This window comes from Panthera leo, chromosome C1, assembly GCF_018350215.1.
Source record: "Panthera leo isolate Ple1 chromosome C1, P.leo_Ple1_pat1.1, whole genome shotgun sequence".
Classification (NCBI taxonomy): domain Eukaryota; kingdom Metazoa; phylum Chordata; class Mammalia; order Carnivora; family Felidae; genus Panthera; species Panthera leo.
In genome coordinates this window covers 53,233,276-53,253,645 of record NC_056686.1, presented here as the reverse complement: position 1 = coordinate 53,253,645, position 20,370 = coordinate 53,233,276, and the positions used below count along the sequence as shown (strand labels likewise).

Below are 20,370 nucleotides of genomic sequence, written 5' to 3'. Positions count from 1 at the left end.
GCAAAATACCAAACACTGTACTTAAAACACCATGGTTAGTGGCAAATGGTATCTTCCATACCACTGTTTTAATGGTTTTTTTTTTTTGTTTTTTGTTTTTTTGGTTTCTTTTTGTGTTTTGTTTTGTTTTGCTTTTTGAGAGAGACACCACAACCAGGGGAGGGATGGGGGGGGGGGGTGCGGGCAGAAGATCCCAAGCCGGCTCTGCCTGACAGCGGGTGAGCTCAATGCCGGCCTGGAACTCATGAACCGGACATCATGATCTGGATTGAAGTTGGATGCTCAATAGACTAAGCCACCCAGTCGCCCCTTCCGTACCATTTTGGAGAAGCACTGTTTTTTTCTTTCCCTTCCTTCCTTCCTTTTTTTCTCCTCCTCCTCCTCCTCCTCCTCCTCCTCCTCCTCCTCCTCCTCCTCCTCCTTGCCTATTTTGCGATTAACTTCTGGGGATAAGAAAAAAAATGCCTTGCAAACATCTTGCTTTGGCGTTGTCAAATTTAGCCTATTACATGCATGTATTGTGTTTGGGAGTTGCTTGGTTTTGTTTTGTTTTAGATGGGTAGGAAGAGAGCATGGAGTAAGGATTTGAAGAGGTTACTGCAGAAGGCGTTTTATTTTCATATAGAGGGAAAAAATATACCCACCTCATAATTACGACGTCTTTCGAGTTGAAACGAGAGGCAAATTCTATTCCTGACGTCCAAATTAATTAGCTGGGTGACCCTGGGGAAGTCACTTAACCTCTAAATTTCCTCATCTGCAAAATGAAAGCATTGGTCTACACACAGCCATTTAAATCCCTCCTTCAATTGTTCATTCATTCAATCTCTATTCAGTACCTGGTATGCGCCATTCATGCTAACAACACCGATTCTTGGAGAGCTTAAGATTGCGTCTTTAAACATCACTTTAACATCAGCTTTAAACATCACTCCTCATCCTCCTTTAAAACCAGTTCCTGATCTCTCTCCCCCGCAATAGATCCAAACACTTTTTCTGTCTGAAAACACACACGGGGACAAGAAACATGTCAGTTGCATTCAACCTGGAGCTGATGTACCAGCGGGCTAGCGAGCTTTTCTTCCCTTGGAAAGGGCGGGCTCTGCATCGTAAAGGGCTGCAAGGCACCCGGGCGCAGAGTGTGTTCCCCAGTCGCTCCTTTCCCGGCGGGGGGAAACCTGGGAAACATTTTTGGGCCCCGTCCGAGTCACGCGGCAATTCCACGGCAGGAATTGTGCAATGAGGCGAGTCGGGCGGCCGGCCGGGGTTGGAAAGACGGCGGGGGAGGCCGCCACAGTGCCAACCCTTCCTCCCTGGGGAACCGTGAGGCGCGACGGCGCGGCCAGGACGCCGGGGATCCGGACGGCCCCGAATCCCGGCCAAGAAAGCTGCAGGGGCGCGGAGGAGAGGAGCGCGTGGGGCCCGTCCCTTCTCCGCGGCAGGGACCGCCCCCGCGCGCTCCCCGGGACTCCACTTGGGGCCGCGAGCCGAGGGGGGTGGGGGGGAGAGCGGGAACGGCGGCCCCGGCCCCCCCCACCCCCCTGCGCCCGCGAGGACGCGGCGGGGTGGGAGGGACCGCAGACTCGCCCGGGCGACCGCGGCCGGGAAGTCCGGGCTCGCACTTTCGGTTAGAGCACCGGGGCTTCCAGCGGCGCCGCGCCCCCACCCCCGCCGGCCGGCTTGCGCTTTCGGGCTGTGACGCAGCCGTCCGGGTACGCAGAAGTCTGAGCGGAAGCCCGGAACCTCCCGGGCCGCCGGCGCCGCCCGGCCGCCCCCGCGCCGCCCAGCGTGCCCGCCCAGGCCTCCGCCGGGGTAACCCAGGGAGCCCGGGCGGGACGCGCTCCCCGGGCGCGGGCTCGCAGATCAACCTTTGGTCCCGTTCGCCACTCAGGTCACCGGCCGGTGACGTGCGTACTATTATTAGCGTTAGAGGTGAGGAAGCCGACTCAAAAAATATCCAGTTACGTGCTTGAAGTCAAACAGAAGGAAGAGCTGCGAAGCAATTCCAGCTTTGTCTGGACACAGCTAGGTCATACTTCTCTTGGGTCGGCCTCTTCCAGGCTTTCATCCCAGCGAGCAGCAGACGGGTAACAGGTGGGGCAGGTAAAGTGAGAGACGGAGCCCCTCTTGTACGGGGCAGCGGGGGCAGTTGGCTTCTGGTTGTTGCACACTCATTTGCCCCAGTGTGCCGTAAAAATCTATTTTGTCCCTGTGTATCTCGGAGTGGACGAGGTTGGAAAGCATTTTACAGACCTTCTACCTCGAGTTTCAAACCACATCTTGGGATCAGGGACACCTAACATAAGGGATTTGTTGGAGAATTAAATAAGACGGCGTTTATGTGGTTGCTAGCACCTCGGGGATCTTCAATACGTGTTAATGTTTTGTTTTTGTTTTTTTTGCAGCGCTCCCGGGGTCATCTGGGCACTCACCCTAACACTGGCGAAGGGACCTAGCCATTTTAGGTCAACACCCTCTCTGACAGATGAAAGATACAATGCACCCAATGGGAAAATCACTCCCCCCCCCCCCCGCCCCAATTTCTATCTAATTAGTGACAGAGGGCGAGCTAGGGGCCCTGTTTCTTGGGACGGTGCAAGGGCTCTGGCCACCTCACCCTCCTTTTCCTCCCAGAAGCTTCAGAAGGGCTTTAAGGCCAGAACGTGACTTCCTCGGGGACCTGATGACGGTGATGTGGGCGGGGACCTCCGGGAAGGAGGAGGAAGTCAAGTCACCGGGTTCGCAGCTGCTCCCCCTACCCCCTAGAGAGGGATCCAGAGCCTCAGACGTGGGGCCAGCCCTGCAGGCCTCGGGATCTTTGCTGGCTGGGGCTGGGCCCCAAAGATAAAGTGTGTGTGTGTGTGTGTGTGTGTGTGTGTGTGTGTGTGTGTGTGTGTGTGTGTGTGTGGTGTGTCCGGAAGTGCAGTGGGCGGGGGAGCGTCGGGCTGTGGAATATCCAAGTAAATGTAGATCAAGGTAGGAAGGAACAGGCTGGCGTTGGGATCTTCTCCTGGAAGGGGCACGCTCCTTCCATGGCAAATCATTTCAGGGTCAGCACAGAATTTTGGAAGGAGTTTATCTTGAAAGTGAAATATGCTGATGAAAGTTTTATAACATGGCTGCATCTTGGGAACTGTTTGGGTTTTAAAATCACTGCTCACTGGAGAAGCTGGTTTTGCCTTCCAAGCCTCGATTTTATGAAATGAGGCTAAGCTGCCTGGGCAGCCCTTACCCTTGGGCACCCTGGAATGACTGGAACAGGAATAGCCTCCAGGTAGAGTTGCAGCTCCAAAGGGAAGCCAGACCATGAAAGGAAAGGACACTTCTTTGAAAACTAAATCCTTTTTTTTTTAAATCACAAAAATAATTAGTGCTCATTGTACACAAGTTAGATTTTTTTCAGAATCAGAAAGAAGATAAAAAATTGAAATCCAACACCTTGGAAACCACTGTTGATAATTTCGTATATAGCGTTAAACGTAAGCAGACTGAACACGCTGCCTTTTTCCTTGAACAGCCTTTTTTCCTTGAATAAAATGTCATGACATGCCACTAAATATTTTCCATATGTTTTTTTCCATGTATGTTTTAAAGTGGTATTTAGTATTCCATTGTGCATTTATTTAACTAAGGTCCAGTTGAAGGATTAAAATTGTGTCAGGATTTTGCTATTGAAATAGCAATGAAGTGTGAGCTTTGTAGCTAAATCTTTGCACACATTCTCAATTATTTATATAGGTTAATTTTCTAGATATAGTATTTCTAGATCCAGAGATAAAGACTGCCCTACATGACCTTTCAAGCTTGATACAGTGACCCCCCACACCAGTGTTTCCCCAGGCTTTCTGTACCCTTTATTCACGAAGAATTTATGGAACATCCATCGCATGCCAGACATGCCTGGATACAAGCAGAGATGAATACTTTGTAGCACAATGTGCCATAAATGTTGTCAGAGCTTTGGGTAGTGAGATGCCCAGTTTGAGGAGGGTCATAAAAGACAAGTTGACTTTTTTGAAACCAAGGGATTTTATGTGAGAGGAAGTTAGTGAGGAGCACTGAAAAAAAAAAAGGGAGGAACAACAAAAGGGCCAAGGGGAGTTTTCTGTGCAAAAGCATGGTAGCCTAAAAGCCTGGTATGTGTTCATATATTTGGCAAAATTGTGAGTTGTCTTGTGTGCTTGCAGTAAGCATAGACTTGGGAAGGAGAGTAGTAAGAGAATGCAAAAACAAAAACAAAAACAAAAACAAAATACACTATTATGTCATGCTAAGAAAGTTCTGACCTTATTCACATAGTAAACAGAGAAAGTTATTTATGGAGCCGCCAAGAAACTTCATGTATGATGAAATTGGATCTCACCACTTAACCTACTGAAGGGCACTGTCTTCAGTAGACCCTTGAAATCATTCCTGGGAATAAAGAAACAAAAGATGCAAAAAATTGCAAAGAAAGTATCCCCAAAGAATGTTGAAATGGAAACTGCAGCGAATCGACCAAATTCAGCAGTAGTATCTACCAAGTCTGGCACACTGAAGAATGTGCTATACTAATCATTAGTAAATTTGGTCATGAGTAACATTCTCTTCTCTAAAGAGAATGGCCTGGATATTGATGCATTTCCATTTCCTATCAGGAAAACAAATCCAGAGTAATAAACCTTAAAACATGTAGCCTAGATTTTAGTATGTGAAAAGCCCTTTGTAAACTGTAAGTAGTGTTCAATGAAAGATATATTTCTGGAAGGTGGTTTAATAAAAATTTTTGCTTAAACACAAGAGGTCACAATGTTCAAATGCCTGCTGTGACCAGGTAGATCATAACTTTCAGCAATTCTGGAAAATTCTCAACTCTTATCTCTTCAAATGTTTCTTTTACCTCATTTTTGCTATCTTCTTAAAGAATTCTGATTACATGTATATTAGACCTTCTAATTCTGTCATCCAAGTCTTGTAATCTCTCATATTTTGTATTTGCATTTGGTTGTTTTTTAGGATCTGACTTCTAGTTTACTAATTCATTCTTGAATTGTGTCCAATCTCCTTTTGCTCTTGAGTTCTTAATGTCTATCATTTTTTTCTTTCCTAGCAGTTTTGTTGGACAATTCTGTATAGTCTCTTGTCTCTTGCTCATACCTACCAGCTTTCATTTCATGAAAAAAGGTTCAAAAGGAAGCCAGTCTGTCCCCTGGCCTCTAGGCCTTCATCAGCAGGAAAAGAGAGGGATCCTTGGTGTGACTTGACCTTTAGATAAGAGCTTTCCTTCCCTACCCCTCCATTAGGAATTGCCAGGAGAGAAGAGGGAAGCATAGGACTCTCTATGCTCTTGAGAAAGGACTCCACCCTCCACAAGGGTCTTACCACCACTATCTGCCACAAGGCCATTGCAATTCCATTTTGGCTACATTCCCGTTTATGTCAAGAAGCCTAGGGGCACCTGGGTGGCTCAGTAAGTTAAGCATTTGACTTCAGCTCAGGTCATGGTCTCTTGGTTCCTGAGTTCGAGCACTGCATCAGGCTCTTTGCTGTCAGCTCAGAGCCCACTTAGGATCCTCTGTTTCCCCTTCTCTGTCTCTCTGCTCCTCCCCCACTCACGTTCTCTCTCTCAAAATAAACAAAAGAAGCCCAGAACTCTCAGATCATCCTTCATACACAAAGCTAATCCCATGTGGTTCTAAGGACAGAGAGATACCTTCTACTATAGTGTTCTATATCTCTCTCCTAGCTTTTTTCCCCCACCATCTGCCATACTATATTTTTTATTAGTCTCCCTCTTCTAAAACCACAACCTCCTTAAGAGTGGGGATTAACTGCTTTGTCTTCAAAGCTTAGAATATTACCTGAAAAATAGAAGGTATTCAAAAAATATATTTGTCAAGTGAATTAATATTAAACATTCTTATTTTATATTTGGTATCTTGCCATTCCATTTCCAAAGATTTTGCAAGTCTGATTTTTGTTCAGCTGTTGCTGTTAGCTTTTATTTATTTTGCTCTTTTTACTTGTGTGGTTTGTGGATTTTTACTCTCATATTCCTTGGGGGTTTATCTGTAAAAATTCTTTGAGGCATAGATTAAAGTTCATTCATTCACAAATCATTTGTATTTACTTTTACTAGTTGGCTGGGGTAACTCTTTACCCAGGACCAAATTAATATCTCTGCTTGTTTTTGTTTCTGTTGTTTTTTTTTTTAACTACAAAAGTAGGATGAGTGGGGTTGCAAACCCATGTGTGTGGATATAAATTATCAAACGACAAATATTTTCTTCAGACAAAACAGAACAATGATATGAGAGTAAGAGGTTCTTACTTGTAAATAGGCTTTACCTGCTAAAAACAGGTCCCTCCTGTACAGATTTTGTATAGATAATTTATTTAGCTCTTGCAGTGTGGGGAATAAGCTTAGGAATTCCCTGAGCCTGCACTGATGGGTTAACAAGGCATAAAGAATTACAAAGCCATAGGATGCTCACATCCAACTCTTGGCAAACAAGATTATGTGAATAAGGATAGAGAAGAGGGGCAGAGGCCCCCAGTATGAGGGGGCAAAGGCCCCAATACAGAGGTATATGAGGTGAGCAAGATTAGGTATTCAGGGTGAAAACGCCCCCCAATTTAGTACAATAGTAGAAAGCTGCTTTCACAGGAAGGAAGGACCAAATTAGGTAAACAGGTAAATAGGGCTATATACTGCTGCAGGTGAAGTTGCCCAGAGGGGAGCTAATCAACAAAAGAAAGGTGCCTTGTTGACCCTGAGGTTACTTGCTCTTTCTTGTCCCCTAGACCAGTTTAGGTAAACAGAGGTGGTGCCTCACGTCTGCTGTAAACAACCTCCGGCCCTGCTGCCCCTGTGCCAGGATTTTGTTTTGCATTAACTGAAGCCCCTAACCCTGAATATCTTCAGGACCCTCTTTTCCTCACGTCCATGAGTTAAAGTTCACAGTTTCATTGTCTCTTTGTGCATGTCCATCACCATGTTTGTAAGCCTTCTGATCCTAATAAAAACGGAGCAACAACCTTCAACTGGGGCTCTTGTCTTTTCCTGGACATTAGCCATCTCTCGCATTTTAATCCTGTGTCTGCTCTCTTGCTGGACAAGAAAGAACTTTAGACTCAGAGTCTATGACATTGCAGTCCATCCAAAAAATTTCAATATTTTTTGAATGTCAGGTACAGACTTTTTGGTTAAGACCTTGCTTTTTAAAAGGCATTAAGTATAAATACAGTAATCTTGGAGTGTCTTTAGTTAGTCATTTGGGCCACCATAGAGGAAAAAGAAATTAGATTTGTTTCCTCAGCCTTTCTCCATGCTGTAATATTTTCAGCTTACTATTTGCCTGGTCTCAGTAAAAGGTTTCTAATGTCAGATAGGTACTGTTGTGTACGTTGAGTGTTGCATTGGTCTCCCTTTCCGAGGCACGTTTAAGTACATTTCAAGGGATATTGAGCTGTGGTCAGTCTCTCTGCGGGTCATTGCATTTAAAAATAGTCTGGTGACTTTTGCCTCAGATTTCCTAGATAATATTGCAGTAGATGAGAAAATTATTCTCTGTTTCTTTAAATTAGAGTAAAAGATAATTTTCTAACTGACTCAGAATTAGAAGGTAGCTTCTAAAATCATTTCCCTTGCTCACCTTCTGAATTCAACCTCATTTTTTTAAAAATGAAACTTTTCCTAAAGATGCCCCAGATCTTTGGAGATTAGTTACGAAAACCTTGAAGTTTAATGATTAAATTGCACTGGCCTAGTGCTCTCAGAGTCAATCCCAGCACATTCAGTGTTTGACAGGAAGTGTCTGATGCAAATTCGAAAATTTGCTCCTGAAACTGCTCCTTTTTTCTTTTTGCATTTTTAAACTGGGTGGCTCCTCATGTGTCTAGCTCCAGAGAGGCAAATAAAATTCAGAATGGCATAGCCACGAGGGACCACAGCTTTACGGCATGAATTGTGATGGTGCTTGGGAGTCTCATCCTTCCCCTCGACCTTCCTGTCTCGCTTAGAGACCAAGAGGCCAAAGTCCCGTCTGTGCTTTGACTTCTATTCTACTGTGGCTTTGCTCTGCTCTTGACTGAGGTTTATATGTGAGACAGAAAAATATCTGACTTAGAAAGGTGCATTCTTAACTCTGTTTTATTTCTTTAATTCCATAGTATCTTATTTCTTTAGTAAAAGGCGAAAGATTTATACGATCTGAAGAGAAACCAGAGTATCATAGTATCTTATTTCTATCTAATTCTTTTTATTATTTATAAATCTTGTCTTGAGAATATTGTGAGTTTAGAGATCAGATCCTCACAGACTGAATGCTGCCAGCGATGATGGAGTGACCTTGCAGGGTTACTTTTACCTTGAAGAGGTCATCAGGGTGTGAGCCTCTGCTCCTCAGTCTCAAATTTTTGTCAATACTGAGAATGAACCCATTTCAGAGATGAACTCACATTGTCTAAGCTTATAATATGCATAAGGTGATAGATAAACCGAGAATGCTGATATATTATGTGTGTGATCTTGGAAAATTCCACTAGAAAATAAGTTCCACAAAAGGCAGAGAGTCTGTTCTCTGCCATATCTCCAGTGCTAGTTCGGCGCACAGTGTGATAGGTGCTCAGCAAATATGTGAATGCATGATTTAATCCCTCATTGCCAGTTTTCTCTGTGTAAATCAAGTACCATGTATCTCACTGATTGTTTTGAGAACCTTGAGAACTAATTTATAAGCACTTAGCATGGTATTTGCCACAAAGTAAGCATTCAGTAAATTTCTCATCAAAGATTGACACCTATTAAGTTTTTATTTTACTTTTTGCTTATTTTACTTGAAATGAAACATCAATTCTATTTGCTATATATATTTGTTTTACCCCTCACTCATTTTGGGGGAAATTAGTTTGAAATATGAAAATGTATATTGAATGTTCACTGTGTGTTACAAATACAATGCTTGTGCCATGTAGGAACCTAATCCAATGAAGGAAATAGACTTACAAAATGTATATAATAGAAGACTACATATGGAGCTATAGAAAAAGGCATGGAATAGGGCTGGGGGCATTCTGAGTAAGGGCAAGAGGGTTAAAGGTCTATTTGCTAATAAAACTGTTGCTTATGCTGAACTAGAAAGCAGTAGGAAATATATTCCTGACTCATAAAAGACAAGTGATGGTTTAAAGATGGTACTATTTTTAAAAGGTTATGGTTAATATAAATTTTTTTCATTGTCTCATATTCTAATTCTTTGAAAATTTATAATCTATATAGAGTGTTGCATGGCAATGCAGAATTAATCAGAGTGTTTAATCAGTTGGAATATTCTGTTTTTCAAACTATTTTAGACAAACACATTTGAAACTGTTCTACCAAGAATAATACAGTTCTTTTTTTTAAGTTTATTTATTTATTTTGAGAGAGAGAGAGAGAGAGAGAGAGAGAGCACAAGCAGGGGAAGGGCAGGGAGAGGGAGAGAGAGTGAATCCCAAGCAGACTCTGCACAGTGTGGAGTCTGACATGGGGCTTGAACTCATGAACCACGAGATCATGACCTGAGCTGAAACCAAGAGTCAGACGCTTAACTTACTGAGCCACCCAGGCACCCAAGAATAGTACAGTTCTACCAAGTGACATCCTTTTGTTGTATAAAAACAAAACTAAAAATTAAAGAAGTATACATGTAAATATTTATTTTTTGGTAATTTATAATCACAGTATCCTTGGCACTTGGAGGAGGAGATAGAGACAGAGATAGATGTAGATATCTTCCCCATGGTCCAGACAGGCATGTTTACTTGTCCCTGTACAGCAGCTGTCTATCCTGTTCATCATTATACTGGCCTCCTTTGAGTTTCCAGTTTTATTAGATTTCCCCATTTGGGGTGGACTTTAGTTCAAGCTGATTTCTAACAACCAGTCTTCTGAGATCATCAGATTTCTCAGGAGTAGCTTGATTTTTTATATGAAATCAGCACTTTTTAAATGTTGCCAATCAATTCCAACTTATTTGTTTTTAAAGTGCTATACAAAAAAAATTTACCAAGGGCCATACATGGGCCTCAGTGTATTAGCTTATAATCTCTGTTCTAAACAGGCTAAGCCATCAACCCATGTGTGTTTTATATATACAATGTAGAATACGTTTTGCTAGCATGCATCTGTTAGATACAATATCCACAAATTTGGAAAGAAAAGTCCAATTTCAGATTTCTTTTTATTTTTCTTTATAAATGTACATGTGTCTAGATTTTTTTTGGTTCCGTGAATATGGTCACTATACCTACAATATAAGGAAATGTAGGGCACAGTCCCTGCCCTCAAAGAATTTTTATATCCTGTGCGGTATAGAATGTGAGATGGATTGAAGCATCAAGAGATTTAAAGAAAGAAGAACACCCAGGAATTTACTAGCTCAGTCTGGGTCTGTTTTAAAGGAGCCAGAGGGAGAATGGGTGTGATGGCACTAGAATGAAAGGGGCAGATATCTGATGTTTGCAGGAAGTTGTGACAAGAATTGATAACTGAATAGACGTAGTGTAAGAATAAATGAGAAATTGTATTTGTTCTTCTGTAATTGGAAAATCCTAACCAAGCATCGTGTTGCATGACTATCCAAAGGAGTCCCTTCAGTGAATTTGTAAGGAAATAAAAAAGCTCAATGTCACTTTCTTTTCGGTTTGTTCATTTCTTATAAACCAAAAGCAATGTGGAAGAAGGCTCAACAGATATAATAATTTACATAATTAAAAGGCAGGAAAAACCCAAGTATTAGGGGAAATATTTTAGCTGATATATTCATGTATATTATCTTTTTTATTACCTTCTCATTTTACAGGATTGCCTTTCTTTTTTTGAGAAAGAGAGAGAGAGAGAGAGAGAGAGAGATAAAATCCTGATGCAGGGCTCCATCCCATGACCCTGGGATCCTGACCTGAGCCAAAATCATGAGTCGGACGCTGAACCGACTGAGCCAACCAGGCGCCCTGTCTTTCATTTTTAATCAACAAAAAATACATGTCCACAGTTACATCAAGATTTTAAAATTTCTGTAGGCTTCTCATGTTGAAAAGCTTCATTGAAATAGACCATCAGTATTCTCCCAAATCAATGCGATTAGTTCCACTAAGGGCATTTCACTGGCATCTGATTGTTTGAAGGGGCTATAGGGAAACTGATGACATTAAGTAAGACAGATTATGGATAACATTCAACTCTCATCTCTCCATGGACCTAGCAGGCATAGCTTGCATTATTGCTAATGGGAGTTTTGAGTTTACCATTAAAAGTCTATCAATCTCCTAATCCTTGCAGAACACAAATGGGCTTTAACTTTCGGTATAACTTGTTAATTGGTTGACAACAGCCTCATTGTAAATGATTGACACCTGACAAGTTTTTTAATTTTTTTTTTAAGGTTTATTTATTTTTGAGAGAGACAGAGACAGAATGCGAGTGGGTTAGGGGCAGAGAGAGAGAGGAGGACACAGAATCCAAAGCAGGCTCCAGGCTCCAAGCTGTCAGTACAGAGCCCGATGCAGGCTCGAACTCACGAGCTGTGAGATGATGACCTGAGCTGAAGTCAGACGCTCAAACGACTGAGCCACCCAGGTGCCTCCCAACAAGTTTGTTTGTTTGTTTGTTTGTTTGTTTGTTTGTTTTGCCCCTTCTCCTGCCCATTTCTAGTTCCAGAACCAAAGGACATTTGTCAGCAGCCTAGAATAAAGACAACAGTAGGAGACTTCGGTTGCAGATTCAGGCCAACAGGGAAGACATCAGATAGGGTTATGTTTGCTGCACTTCAGGAATGTCCGGTGTCACATTTGAATGTCAGTGCAATTCTGTCTTGAGAGTAGGTTGTCGTCTTAGACTGGGCAGCTATAACAAAGTACCGTAGCTTGGGTGACTTACACGCAGTAGAAAATTTTATTTCTCACAGTTCTGGAGGCTGAAAATCTGAGATCATGGTGCCAGCCCGGTCAGGTTCCAATGAGCACCCTCTTCTGAGTAGCAGACTGCCAGCTTCTCATTGTATACGCACATGGCAGAAACAGGGATCCACCCTTGTGACCTAATCACCTCCCCAAAGTCTTCTCTTCTAATACTTTCATACTGGGGGTTAAGATGTCAACATATGAATTTGGCGGAGGGTGGGGGGGACACAAATGTTCCACTCATTGCAGTTGAACCTACCTAAGACACCCATGTAGAGACTAGTTATCCAAGTTGCCTTCAAGTTTCTTGTCCACGGTCACCACACTTGCACATATGGAAATTGGGACTAGAACCTAAATCTTATGGCAACAGGTCCAGTGCTTTTTGCAGGGCCCCAAACTGCTTCTCAGTCCCTCAGTTTAACAAGTGTTTCTTCAGGGCCCGTTTCATCGGGCTCTAAGGATGGCAAGAGGGCTTGCATTGCTGTCTTCTCTCAAAGGACTTAGAGTTTATTTGATCAAAATTTGTGTACATGTGAAATGGCTGCAAGCATCAATTGTATTTTCGTGAAGTGTTTTAGGAATGTAGAGAAAGGAGAAATTGTGGGCTGTTCATTGGGGAAATTTTCATGGAGGAGGCCTGCGGGCGTTCATGGATGCTCTACAACAAATAAAATAACTAAGAAGGTAACCCTTTTGAGCACCTAGTCTGTGTTGGGCACTGTGTGAGGTACCTCTCATACTTTCCTTCATTTAGGCCCCATTACCCTCTGAGGTTGGTGTTATTACTGTCCACGTTGCTGATGAGAAGATCAGTGTTCAGAGGAGTGGAAGGCACACTTGTCCAAGGCACATGGTAGGAGCAAAGACAATGTTGAACATAGGAGGACACCAGTGTCTCAACTCTTAACCACTATTGTACAGATTTTATAGTAAGTAGATTTAAAAATCTAACTTAAAATTTTTTAATGTTATTTATTACAAAATTTTTAAAAAATGTTTCTCATCTTTGAGAGAGACAGAGTGCAAGCAGGGTAGGGGCAGAGAGAGAGAGGGAGACACAGAATCCGAGGGAGGCTCCGGGCTCTGAGCTGTCAGCACAGAGCCCGATGCCGGGCTCAAACCCACAGACTTTGGGATCATGACCTGTGCCAAAGTTGGATGCTTAGGGGCACCTGGGTGGCTCAGTCAGTTAGGCATCCGACTTCAGCTCAGGTCATGATCTCATAGTCTGTGGGTTTGAGCCCGGCGTCGGGCTCTGTGCTGACAGCTCAGAGCCTGGAGTCTGCTTCGGATTCTGTGTCTCCCTCTCTCTCTGCCCCTCCCCTGCTCATGCTCTGTCTCTCTCTGTCTCAAAATAAATAAAAACATTAAAAAAAAAGTTGGATGCTTAACTGACTGAGCCACACAGGTGCCCCTAATTTTTTTTAATTTTAAAGAGAGAGGTAGATCGGTAGAGAGAGAGAGCGCGTGCACACATGATATGGGGAGAGGGGCAGAGGAAGAGAGAGAATCTTAAGCAGTCTCCACACTCAGTGTGGAGCCTGACAAGGGGCTTGATCCCACGACCCCAAGAGCATGACCCAAGCTGAAATCAAAAGTTGAACGCTCAACAGACTAAGCCACCCAGATGCCCCCAAAATCTGACTTCTTACAAATATATGTAAAAATGTGTCTAGGTCTCTAAAACAAAAAAGCAATTAGAGTTCCCCTTTCCCTTAACATGTTGGCAGACCTGTGGGATAGAACAGAGAAAGGGGATCTATTATGTTCTAAGCTCTCACTTTATAAAACAAAATTCTGGGGGCACCTGGGTGGCTCAGTTGGGTAAGTGTCTAAAGCTTTTAAAGAGACCCAGGCTTTGTGGCCTAATATTTTGGGGACAATCTGCTTCAGGAAGTTGAGATGACACAGCTTTGTTCTCTAAGCCATTGAGGGAGGTGATCCAGGATGAGAGCTCATCTCCCTGCATAAGTTTGTAGAGCTATCAAATACGGTTTACCATATTTACTTTCTAGAACTTTTATTCAGTGTCCTTTTTATACATACATATTTACAGTACAAAAATGTTTCTGTGCTCATTTTAAAGTGTTTTTTCCCCAATGCCCTATGTCCTACATCAGCAGTTTCTGTCAGCACGTGGTACTTGGCCAGCATAGTGCTGGTTGGTGCATCCTTCCCCACTGGGGTTGCCAAGTGTACAACATGGAGGAAAAAGGCTTCAAGCAATTGGTGGAGAAATAGGCAACATTAGGTCACTGGGCTCAAAGGAGGGGATAAGAAGAAGCTGGAAAATTAAGTGGAGGGTCTACAAGAACCGTTTAGTTACTTTTTTTATTGTAATGAAATATGTATAACACAAAATATGCCATTTTAACTATCCTTAAGTGTACAGTTTAGTGACAATAATTATCGAAAAAGTTGTGTAGGGGTGCCTGGGTGGCTCAGTTGGTTGCATGTCTGGTTCTTGATTTTGATTTGTGAGATCAAGCCCCATGTCTAGCTCTTCTCTTTCTCTCTTTCAAAAATAAATAAATAAACATAAAAAAAGAAAGAAAATGTTGTGTAACTACTACCATGATCTATTTCCAAAACTTTTCCATCTCCCCAAACAGAAACTCCATACCTATCAAGCAAAAATTTCTTATTATGCCTTCCTCCCGCCCCTGATAAACACTAATATACTTTCTGTCTTTATGAATTTGCCTATTCCAGATAGACAGTATTCTAGATAGAAATATTCCAGGTATTTCATATGCTCATACATTTCATAAAATATTTTTCCTTTTGTGTCTGACTTATTTCAAAGTTCATCCATATTGTAGCATGTATCAGAACTTCATTCCTTTTTATGGCTGGATTTTCTATTGTACATATATATCACGTTTTGTTTATCCATTTATTTGTGGATGGACACTTGGATTGTTTCTACGTTCCGGCCATCGTGAATAATGTTGCAATGAACACTGGCATACAAATGCCTGTTTGAGTCCCTCTTTTCAATTCTTTTGAGTACATACCAGGAGTGGAATCGCTGGGTCATAGGGTAATTCTATGTTTAACTTTTTGAGAAACTGCCGAACTATTTTCCACAGGGACGACACCATTTTACATTCCCAGGGCCCAGCCAACAGAAGGTGAAGCAATGCTCTTTGGAATGGCCCATGGGGTCCAGGTTGGACAGGCAGGCATACTGGCTCATGGGCAGGAGCAGCAGGGGCTCCACTTCTGGGGGTGGTAGGTGGTTCCATATTTCTCTTATTTGCAAAGTCCTAGCTATAATCCAAGGCTTCAGGGGTCTGTCCACCATGTACTAGAGCTTGAGGTAAGTGGAGTGTTCATTCCTTAGTTCCTCCAGCTTTGGCTGCAGCAGGATATCCTTCTTGGTCCAATTGGCAAAGAGCAGTTGGCATATGGTGTAGTCATCCAGGTCCTTCATGATGTCACAGATCACCTGCAGCATCCCTCAGATGCTTTGGGATGCCCGTTCCTCCCATAGTCACACCAACAGACTTCACCATCTTGATGACAAGGTTAGATTTATTGTCTGGACAGATGGCCTTTGCCTGGGTAGACTAGCAGCCCATTTGAGCCCTGGAACGTAATCAATGATGTCTTCCATCTTCATGGTTTCCTGGTACTGGGACATCTTTCCTTCTAGCGGGAAACTTGGGATGGATGCCTTTACAGAAAATCTTGGTGACCAAACGCACTAAGCCCTTGTCATCATGGCCAGAGATGAGTATATAGGGCGAATGACCAGGTTTTGGTGGATTTGAGTCAATAGTAGATGTGCTGGCCAAAGGGGAGGCCTAGAATGTGATGGGGTTATAGCAGGATGAAGTAGAACCACTGGGTGTCATGGCCAATATTCTCCTTGTTGATGAGCCACAGTGGGTACTTGATATCCAGGCTTTTAAGGTGATATCCAATAGTGGATAGCTGAGCAGGCTATAGAGGAACCAGACTGGGGAGAGCACCACATGCCCCAGTATTCTCAGCTGGGCCTTGTGGTGGTGTCTGCTGTCCAGGCCAAGACAGTTGGGCTGCCTCTTTTCACTTCCTTAATAATATCCTTTGATGCACAAAAGTTCTTAATTTTGATGAAGTTCAATTTATCTATTTTTTCTTTTGTTTCTCATTTGATGTCTTATCTGAGAACCCACTGCCACACCCAGAGTCACCAAATTTATCCCTATATGTTCTTCTAAGAGTTCTATGGTTCCGTTTCGAGTTAATTTTTGTATATGATGTGAACTAGGGGTCCAACTTCATTCTTTTGCACGTGGAAATCCGGTTGTGCCAGCACTATCTGTGGAAAAGACTAATTTTCCCCTGTTGAATGGACTTGGCATCTCTGTGGAAAATAAATTGGACATAAATGTAGGGGTTTATATCTGGACTCTCAATTCTTTCCATTGGTCTATATGTCTATCCTTATGTCATTATCACACGGTTTTGATTACTTTAGCTTTGTAGTAAGTTTTGAGACCAGGAGGTGTGAGTCCTCCAACTCTGATCTTTTTTAAGACTATGTTATGTATTCTGGGCCCCCTGCAACCATACGAATTTGAGAATAGGTTTTTCCATTTCTGCAAAAAAGGCTGTTAGAATTTTGATAAAGATTGTGTTGAATCTCTAAACCACCTTGGGGAATATTGCCATCTTAACAATATTAAGTCTTCCAATCCATGAACATGGATGTCTTTCCATTCATAGCCATACCTTGGAAATATTGTGGTTTTGTTTCCAGACCACCACAATAAAGCAAATATCACAATAAAGCAAGTCAAATGAGTTTTTTGGTTTTGCAGTGCATATAAAAGTTATGTTTACACTAGACTGTAGTCTATTAAGTGTGCAATAACATTGTGCCTAAAAAACCCAATGTATATACCTTAATTAAAATATACTGTATTGCTATAACTGACTGAGCCACCCAGGCGCCTCTGATTTTCTTTTTTTAAAAGGCTTTACATGTTTTTATTTATTTTTGAGAGAGAGAGAGAGAAAGAGAGAAAGATCAAGCTACCACAATCATGGCAGGGGCAGAAAGAGAGGGAGACACAGAATCTGAAGTAGGCTCTGGGCTGTCAGCACAGAGCCTGATGCGGGGGTCGAACTCATGAACCGTGAGATCATGCCCTGAGCCGAAGTCTGATGCTTAAATACACTGAGCCCCCCAGGTGCCTACATTGATTGATTTTCTTAATGTTAAACTACTCTTGCATTCCTAAGAAAAATCCCACCTGGTCATGGCATATAATCCTTTTAATATGCTGTTAGATTTGGTTTCCAAGTATTTTGTTGAGGCTTTTTGCATTCATGAGGGATATTGGCCTGTAATTTTCTTTTCTTGTGATGTCTTTATCTGCCTTTGGTATTGGAGTAATGCTGGTCTTAAAGAATGACTTAGGAAGTGTTCTCTCCATCATGTTTAAGTGCATCAACTTTGGAGGCAGGTGGTGTAGATTTTAATTCTTCCTCTGCTACCAAAAAGTTTGTAGCAAGTTATTTTGTCATTTACCTTCTCTAAACTTAATTTTCCCTTCTGTAAAATGGGAGTATTAGGAGAATTCATTGGGATCATTCATTGTAAAGCCAGTGGTGTGCTGGTAAATGTTTAACAACCAGCTCTTAGAGGATGTGGAGGTGGAAAACCCTGATTTGGAGTGTTTGCCAATGTCCATGTGCTAACTACTCCTGCCATTACTGGTTTTAAGGTGCAAATAGAGTTAAAGAGACATGCACACAGTCTGTTCTCACATGCCAGTGGGAGCTGACTCCAGGACATTGGTTTGTTTTTTAAGTGTGAAGTACACAATAGGTTATCAATCGATAAATATCATTTTCAGTTGCCTTTAACAAAAATAAAATAAATGAAAATAGGATGATTCCTGCAAAGCAAGATATATAATCTCCCTCTCTATTGCCTTCTGTTCTAAAATATTCTATATTTAATGTTATCCTCGGATAGTGTATCCTCTGTGGAAATCACATTTTATACTCATTTTCTAATTTTAGATCTTGTTATCATTGTTTATACTGAACATAATCACAGGGAGGATGATCCTTGCCCACAAGTCTGTTTGCCCTGCTGGCAACTGGCCGCACCTGGAGGGACTTGTTGCTCCTAACTGCTTAACATACTAACCTTGATGGCTGCAGGGAAACTTAGAAGCATCATTCTGCCTTGGCTCCCTGGTTGCTAAGGTCTTCTGCTTGATATTGGCCCTGGCAGGAATCACCAGCCAGTCCTGGTTTCCCTGGAAGGCACACATAGATTGCCCAACCGCCACCATTGGGCAAATGACTCAGCAAATGTCATGCCCTCTACACTTTTGCTCAGACCTGGTCTTAAGAAAATTTATGAAGGAAACAAAGACTATCTAACCCTGTCTCCTGGGCACCTAGTGTTAAACCCTTGACTAACTAAGTCACTGTGTTGTCTCATGTTCTTTATCCATCCATCCATCCATCCATCCATCCATCCATGACTTACAGAATGCTTGTGGCTGCATATATGAAGATGCTAGATGGGCCTAGTGTCCATAAACTCACAGCCTGGGATGGGGCCAGGTGGTGTGGAGATAGAGATGCAAATGAATAGTGAGAATAAGGTATGATAAGAAAAAGCACGAACGTATATGCAAAGTATTATGGGAAACTAAAGGATGAATTCTGTTTGCCTGGAGGAGCTATGGAGGTTTTTGCAGAGTGTGTGCAGGTAACCAAAGGGTGAAGCAGAGGTTTGGGCCAGATTATGACAGACTTTCTATGCTCAATGTGCCATTAAACTTGATCCTCCAGCAACAGGGAGTCTTTCTTTCCTTTCCTCTTCCATTGCCCTGTATCTTAGGACTTCAAGGCCCTGGTCCCTGCTAATAAAATAATAACCAACTTTTTTAGGGCTTACAGTGTGCCAGATACTGTACTAGGTGCTTTAAATTCATTATTTAACTATCTTCACAACAACCTTCGAAGACAGAAAATATCATCATCCTCGTTTTACAGAAACGTTTTACATAAAACGTTTTACAGTTTTATGAGAAAACTGAGATTTAAAACTCCAGGTCACACAACTGGGAATAGGCAGAGCTATAACCCACTTCTGATTCACAGCCAAGCCTGTGCTCCTAGAAACATGAGCCAGTAGGACTTGGTATCGTTGAGGCATCGGGAAGAGTGGTTGCATATCCCCAAACCCGCCTCCAAAACTTCCCTACGTTTTATGATGCTCATACCTCAAACCCTCTTACCTCCTACCTGGGCTGATAACAACCATCTGAAAGCACCTTGTTTAGGAGACATTCATAGTTATTGGGGAGAAGGGCTTCGGAGGATGTTGATGGCAGTGTCAACTTACCCTCAAGGACTGTGGTTGCTTCTGGGTGATGTTGAATTAACGATTCATCTGCTCATGCATAAGTCACCTAATGCCCCTCCCAAATAATGTAATGTGTTAGCCCAGTTAAAAACACCCACTCAGCTAAATGGACCGTCAGTTCTGTCAACTCCCATTGTACACTCTCTGCAAAAGGAAGCAGGAATTCTCTTTAACCTTGTCAGGCAGAGTTAAATTTATATATGAAATTAACTTTATATTAAATATGCATATATTTATAGGCATAATTTAACTCTAAAATTGTGTGTACAAATGAATAACCTGAAGCTCAGAAAGATGAAACCACTTGTTCAAGGTCATAGAATCAGTTTTCTTCCTACTATTGAAGGACTCTAACATTGGGGTGGTCTTTAGTCTGTATCCTAGCGAATAACTGCCCTTCTTTTTAATAATGAGACTTGGAATGTCCCTGAAGAAGTATTATTATTTTAGAGATGTGGTGTAGTGAAAAGAGCAAGGGCTCTGAAACCAGGTATTCCTGCATTAAGATTCTAGCACCTGCTCTGTAGTGGTGTGACCTTTGGCAAATCACCTCACGTCACCTGAAAGGCTGACTGTGAGAATTGCAGCAGATGACTGGCCCCTGGGGTACCTCAGTATGGGTTAGTCCTTTCCAGCTCTCCTCAGTGTAACACGAATGGACATCTCCAGCCATCTCAAGCAAATTGGTTACATACACAATACATTCTTAGAGGTATGTTAACTCATTTTAATCAAAATAAATTCCTGACATGTGGTATTTTGAAGGGCAATTTGGGGAAGGTATTGTGAAACTAGGCAAGTTATACAGCTCCCACGAGGTGGGACTCAGCAGACCAATCAGGGAGGCCCATGACCCGTGAGACTTTTGGGGAGGAAAGAGAAATGCTGCTGTATTGGGGACACAAAATATCTGGTCACATAACACAGGGATAGATGGAAGGAGAAATAGTAATAGAAGGCATCAGAGGACAGATTTCCAGAGAATGATGCCCATAGTACATGCTGTGTGAATGTGGGGGAGAGAGACCAGTTGCAAGGGGCCAAGAAACCCACCATGATGCCCC

The 20,370-nt window shown here is 42.5% G+C and overlaps 2 pseudogenes; both read right to left on the bottom strand.

Moving 5' to 3' along the window:
* Positions 1-8,085: 8,085 nt before the first annotated feature.
* On the bottom strand, positions 8,086-8,211 carry LOC122228902 (annotated as a pseudogene).
* Positions 8,212-15,001: 6,790 nt separating this feature from the next.
* On the bottom strand, positions 15,002-18,221 carry LOC122225898 (annotated as a pseudogene).
* Between the last annotated feature and the right edge of the window lie 2,149 nt (positions 18,222-20,370).